Source organism: Pipistrellus kuhlii, unplaced genomic scaffold, assembly GCF_014108245.1.
Source record: "Pipistrellus kuhlii isolate mPipKuh1 unplaced genomic scaffold, mPipKuh1.p scaffold_m20_p_2, whole genome shotgun sequence".
Lineage (NCBI taxonomy): Eukaryota > Metazoa > Chordata > Mammalia > Chiroptera > Vespertilionidae > Pipistrellus > Pipistrellus kuhlii.
The window spans coordinates 130,285,180-130,291,693 of record NW_023425515.1 but is presented as its reverse complement, the minus strand read 5'-3'; positions in this window follow the sequence as shown (position 1 = coordinate 130,291,693).

The window sequence follows — 6,514 nt, the reverse complement described above, 5'->3', positions numbered from 1 at the left end:
ATTGTATATGTTTATAGTTAGAAACTTAAAATAAGGCATATACTGGTTGATAAATGGAAGCTACAGGACCAAGGTGAAGACTGCTAATCCAAAATTATTTTTTAAATTAAATATTGTTGAAAGTATTATATATATCCTCCTTTTCCCCCCAACAACCCCTTCTATCCCACCCCAGGCAAAATTATTTTCTTTTTCTCTCATTGTGTAGGCCCTTTTTCACCATCGTACATATTATTAGGTAGGTGCTAAAAGAGTGAACACAGAGACTATTATGGAGATTTTTTTCATCTCCCTAGATCCGTCCCAATCTCTGTATTCTGTTTTGACTAAATTGGTCCTGCTCAGAGAAGGTGATTACTTATTCTTGACGGTGGGAAGAGAGATAATGAAGTAGGCAAAGCAAAAGAGGACCAAAGAGGGAGATTTATGTATTCCTATATTCCAAATTGATATCTATCAATGACAGCATATCAGACTTCCTATGGGAAATAAGTCAGGATGCAGATGTTTTGAGGAGTTTCCATCATTAGAAGTCATAGAGTGTGGAACCAGCTTAGGAACATATGACATTCATTTTATTTTGAACATTGAAGTTGGTACATCTACCTACTCTATTTGGTAAGTATGGTATGTATATAAACCATTATTATTGATCCACTCTGTCTTATTCTGTCATCTTAAAAAAAACAAACTTGTTTTTGAATTTGTATGATTAATAAAGTTATCCTTTTATATATTTTATGTCAATCTACTCATTTGAAAAAATACCTTAAAAAAAATATTGGCCACTGAGAGTATTTTCTGTCTGAGATCTATGAATGCTCTCCAGCAAATAGTAGGCAGTAGATTAAAAAAAAAAAAAAGTCCCTGGCTCAAGTGATATTGTATGAAAGATAGAAGAGTTTATTTTTTAATAAAGCTCATTTCATTTATAGTAGGGGTGTCGAACTCAATCAGAGAAGGGGCCAAAATCTAAAATCCAGCATAAATCGCGGGCCGAATGGTTTACTGAACAGTCATAAACTCTCATTGTGATGGAAATGCAGCAGAGTGCAGTGATGACAGCGCGGTGTGGGCCACATTGCAAGGCCTGGCGGGACGGATTTGGCCCGCGGGCCTTGTGTTTGACACATGTGATTTATAGGATACTAGAGGCCCAGTGCATGAATTCATGCACAGGTGGGTCCCTAGGCCTGGCTGGCAATCGGGGCCTGCGGTTGGGGGGGGGACAGGGTGCAGGAGGTTGGCGGCCAGCCCCAAGGAGGGAGCCAACCCTTTGCCCCCTTGGGAAAGAAGCCACATCCGCCACCTACCCCCAGTTCCCTGTCCCAGCCTGGGGCCCTGAAGGTCCTGGTGGAGTTGGGAGAGGAGGTGACAGTTGCCAGGCCAGGAGTGGAAGGAACAGATGCTGGATGCCCGTGCCAGCACCCCGTTACTGCACAGTTCCTCGCCTTTCCCTCCCTCTCTTCCCTCACTGTCGCTGTGGCAGGCTGATCAGGGCTGCCAGCCAGGAGGAGGGATGGGGTACAGGAGGTTGGCTGCCAGCTCTCAGCCCTTCTGGGAAAGGGGCCATGTTTGCCATCACCCAGCCCCAGTTCCCAATCCCAGCCTGGGGCCTGAAAGCCCCCGGCGTGGTGGGAGAGGAGGCAATGGTTGCTGGGCTAGGCGCAGAAGGAACAGCCAGTGGCTGTGAAAGGTTGGCTGTGGGAGTGCACTGACCACCAGGGGGCAGCTCTTGTGTTGAGCATTTGCTCCCTGGTGGTCAGTGCGCATCATAGCAACTGGTCAACCAGTCATTCCAGTCATTCAGTCACTTAGGCTTTTATATATATATATAGATTTATCACAAATAATAAAGCATTTAAATAACAAAAATGAAGTCTTAGCTAAAAATTTTTTTAATGTGATTAAGGTTAACAGAAAATTACCAGAAAGAAAAATTTACCAGAAGGGCAGGGATGGAGACATTCTTTAAGAAAGTTTAATTAGGTAAAAGAGTCATTTTTAGGGAAAGATTAAGAAGGTAAGTAGTTAATGCCATTACCTACTAATATGGAAGGTACCAGAATATCCAGCTATTTTTCATTTTCAGCTTTTTAAATTCTTACTGCTCAAACTCAAGATAAAACCAGTAAGGGTGCTTTCATTTAAAAAACAGACATTTAATTGCTTCTCGGCCTTCTGGCTAAGATCAAGTGTAGTAAAAAACAGACATTTAGCCTGGCTGCTGTGGCTAAGATTGAACTTTGACCTATGAACTAAGAGGTTATGCTTGATTCCAGTCAAGGCACATACCCAGGGTTGCAGACTTGATCCCCAGTGTGGAGCATGCAGGAGGCTGCTGATCAATGATTCTCATCACTGATGTCTCTATCGCTCTCTCCCCCTCTTTGAAATCAATAAAAATATATTTAAAAAATAAAAAAACACATTTGGAACTATTATTACAACAAGCTACAAATATTAGTTTTCAAAATGGGCTGCAGCTCTAGCTTTCCCCCCACTTATTTATTAACTATTATTATTATTGCTTTTGGGTATACAGCTTAGTGGTTAGACAATCATATACTTTTTTATAGTATTCCCCTCGATATTTTCAGTTCCCCATTTTGTATTCTTAATGAAACATTTCCTTTTAAGGAGATGATTATAGTTGTCTTAATGACCTGAATAAAAATGTGGCTCAAGAATGGTTATTTCAAAGAATTAAACTGAGTTTATTTCAACTTCTGAACAAAAGTCATCAAGTGACGTTCATCTTTTATGCTTCTGGCATCTTTATTTTGGGAATAAAATGGTGTTACAGATGTCAGCATGTTACTGATTGCATAACATTTTGAAACCCAGAAAACCCGTAGGCTCATATCTTCATAATTTCTGCTGTTTATGTAATCTCAGCCCTACTTGTCACTGAAAAGTTATGTATCTTAAACTGGCCAAATTTGGCGGGTAATGCTGTCTGCCAGTGCCTGCAGATATATTGTTTCCGCCTACGTTTGTGTGGGCTGTCCATGGTCTAAAGAACACCAATCCTAGGCAGAAGCTTCAACTCTGTTCATATTGTTTCCTGTGTTCTCAAAACTGACGTTGCTGCTTCGTAATTTTGTCAAATTGTGTTTGAATTGTTTGCCTTTCTTGAAAGATGGTTATTATCACCCGTGTACCAGATCAGTAACAGAAGTAGTTAATGAATGCGTGTCAAATTACAGCAAGATTTTCAACGGAGTAACCACAGAGGTCAGTGCTAAGGCAAGTATTCAGTAAATAATTACATTTTAGAAATCTAAAGTGAAAAGGCATGATCTTGAGAAAGCAATTGGGTGAGGAAATTATAAAGATGAAGTTCAGAAAAGCGATTGCAAAATAGTTTGAATTCAGTTTGAAATGCTTATTTTTTTCCTCAATAGAAGAAAGTGAACTAAAATTATATACTGTCCTTGATATCTGATTTATCGATAAATGCTTTAGAATTTTAACAAAATAATATATGGAAAAGAATTCAAGAGGATAAGCAAAAACTTATTTGGCAAGTGTGTATATAGCTTTTGTAAGGCGAGAAAGATGACTAGAAAACAGATGTCAATGGTTTAGAATTTTAATTTAAGCTTGAACCATGGGTAAAATGTCCTTTTAAATTAACACATCATTACTTCCAGGCCAGTGTGTCTCAGTGGTTGAATGTGGATCCATGAACAAGGAAGTTATGGTACAATTCCCAGCAGGCTTGATCCTCAGTAGGGGGCATGCAGGAGGCAGCAGAACAATGATTCTCTCTCATCATTCATGTTTCTATCAATACAAACTTTATATATATATATATTATTGATTTTTTACAGAGAGGAAGAGAGCTAGAAACATCGATGAGAGAGAAACAACGATCAGCTGCCTCCTGCACACCCCCTTCTGGGGATGTGCCCGCAACCAAGGTACATGCCCTTGACCTGAATCAAACCTGAGACCTTTCAGTCCACAGGCCAATGCTCTATCCACTGAGCCAAACCGGTTTTGGCAATCAATACAAACTTTTTTTTAAAGCTATAAAAAATAAATAAATTTAATGCATTATGCTGTCCGAGCCCTTAAGCAGATTCCATCTTGGACCCTACTGAAGCAGTTCTTTGAGGAGAGTAACAGGTTTATAGCACAAGACAATTTAATGCTGTCTTATGAAGGCAAATTGAGAATAAATAGCTCCTAGATTTACCTCTAGCCCCAAATTTAGAGGAGGCCAGTATCATTCTCTCTATTTGGAAACCAGGGATGAATCAGGGATGGGCTTTGTCAGCTGGGGAGGGAGGGTAAGTGGTACAGATCAGAAAATAAAAGAGCCATTTAGTAATTTCTTTGTAATCAGAATTTTTGCATATGCTCCTTATCAGCATCCAATGTGTTTATGTAATTATGTATTTCCCTGTTGTGTGAATTCCTTCTGTAAGTTCTCTGAAGAATGTAGCGTATGATCTGGAAATTACTCCAACTAGGACAAGACCAAGCCAGTAAATCAGAAGCAGATGTAGAGCTCTGTAGCCTCACGGTTAGTTTCGCTCTGTCCATAAGCAGAGGGAGCAGGAGGCTGGGGAATCCAGCCACCTCTGAATTTTTCTAGACACTCCTCTGACTGTTTCTACCCAGTAGAAGTTTATTTCTTCTGGCGTGTTGCTGGTCTCCCTACACTCAAATGTCCTGATTGAAAACAAAACCAGTCCCTTCGTATTCGTGTGTATGAGAGCAGTCTTTAGACAAGTATTAGCAATGCTCCTTCACACTTTTCCCCAAGGCTTGTGATATGAATGCCTTGTGTTCTGAATGTCCTTTTACTTTCTTATTTTAAAACTCCATATATAAACGATGTCCATATCAAATGTGTACTCTTCGTGAAAAAGAAAACACATTATTATTATTTTTTAAAGAATAGTTTATTGATTTTTAGAAACAGAGGAAGGGACGGGGAGAGAATGAAACATGAATCTGCTGCCTCCTGCATGCCCCCTACCAGGGATCATGTCCAAACCTTATATAATCTCTTTCCAGTAGACCATCTCCTTCTTACCTCTCTTCCCAATAAATATGTGATTTAAATGAAAGCAAAAATTTAATGCTAAACTTTAGATTCAGAATAGCCCCAATGGGGTCTTTCTTTGGACTTTTAGTTTGGACTTTAGCCATTACCTACAATGCCTTTCCCTCCAATCTGTGTAGCTCTGATCATTCCAGCCAGTGGTCGGCAAACTGCGGCTCAGAGCCACATGCGGCTGTTTGGACCCTTGAGTGTGGCTCTTGCCACAAAATACAGTGTGTGGGCATGCACATACAGTGCAATTGAAACTTTGTGGTCCATGCACAGAAGTTGGTTTTCGGCCTGGGTGAGTCTATTTTGAAGAAGTGGTGTTAGAACACTCAAGGGGCCAAAGAGCCGCATGTGGCTCTCGAGCCTCAGTTTGCTGACCACTGATTCAATCACAGTTATTATTTCCTTGATTTTCTATACCCAGATTATAAATGTCTGGGTATAGAAAATCTTTTCTTTTCTTTTCTTTTCTTTTCTTTTCTTTTCTTTTCTTTTCTTTTCTTTTCTTTTCTTTTCTTTCCTTTTCTTTTCTTTTCTTTTCTTTTTTCAAGCACAGGAGGGCTTTTAAACCACTGAATGGAAAATTGCCATAATCTGGGATGCTGTGGTCCTGATTCTAGTAATGCTAATTTTCTATGCATTGTGAAGCTCTGTCTGTCCACCAGATGGCAGGAGTTCCTTTGGCATGTCCTGTCATCAGTCTACATGTTTCGACTGGTGCATGGTAAAGAAGGCTACTAACACAGAAAAGATGGCACACAAAAATCCTGGCCCTGACACAATAAAAACAATTTTACCAGGCAAAGGGGAAGCTAGTGCTCCTCAACCACACCCTCATCTTTTCCAGCCAAAAACATATATGTTCTGCTCCTTCTCCCCTGAGATTGTGCGTATCCTGCTTCCATTGCCTAGGACACTTCTTCATCAAGCCCAGCCTCTGTCACCTGGATTACTCCTGTCCATCCTTCAGGGCTCAGTTCAGACATCACTGCTTTTAGGAAGACATTTTTGACTGCTCATTTTTTAATGTATTTTTATTGATTTGAGAGAGGAAGGGAGAAGGAGAGAGAAATGGAAACATCAATGATGAGAGAAAATCATTGGTTGGCTGCCTCCTGCACGCCCCCTACTGGGGATCGAGCCAACAACCTGGGCAGGTGCCCTTGACTGGAACCAGGGACCCTCCAGCCCACAGGCCGACTTTCTATCCACTGAACCAAACCAGCTAGGGCTGAATGCTCATTTTGAATTCAATGCACCACACTCTCCCTCCCTGACCCCCCAATTCTGCTCATCATTCGGTGCCCTGATCAATGTTGAATCCTCAAACAGGCCTCCTGGTTTATTTGTTATCATCTCTTCCTCTAGAATCTAGAACAGTGCTGGACACTCAAACCCCTATGGTAAGGAATGACTACTTTCAACGCACTCTGCAGTCTTCTGTGC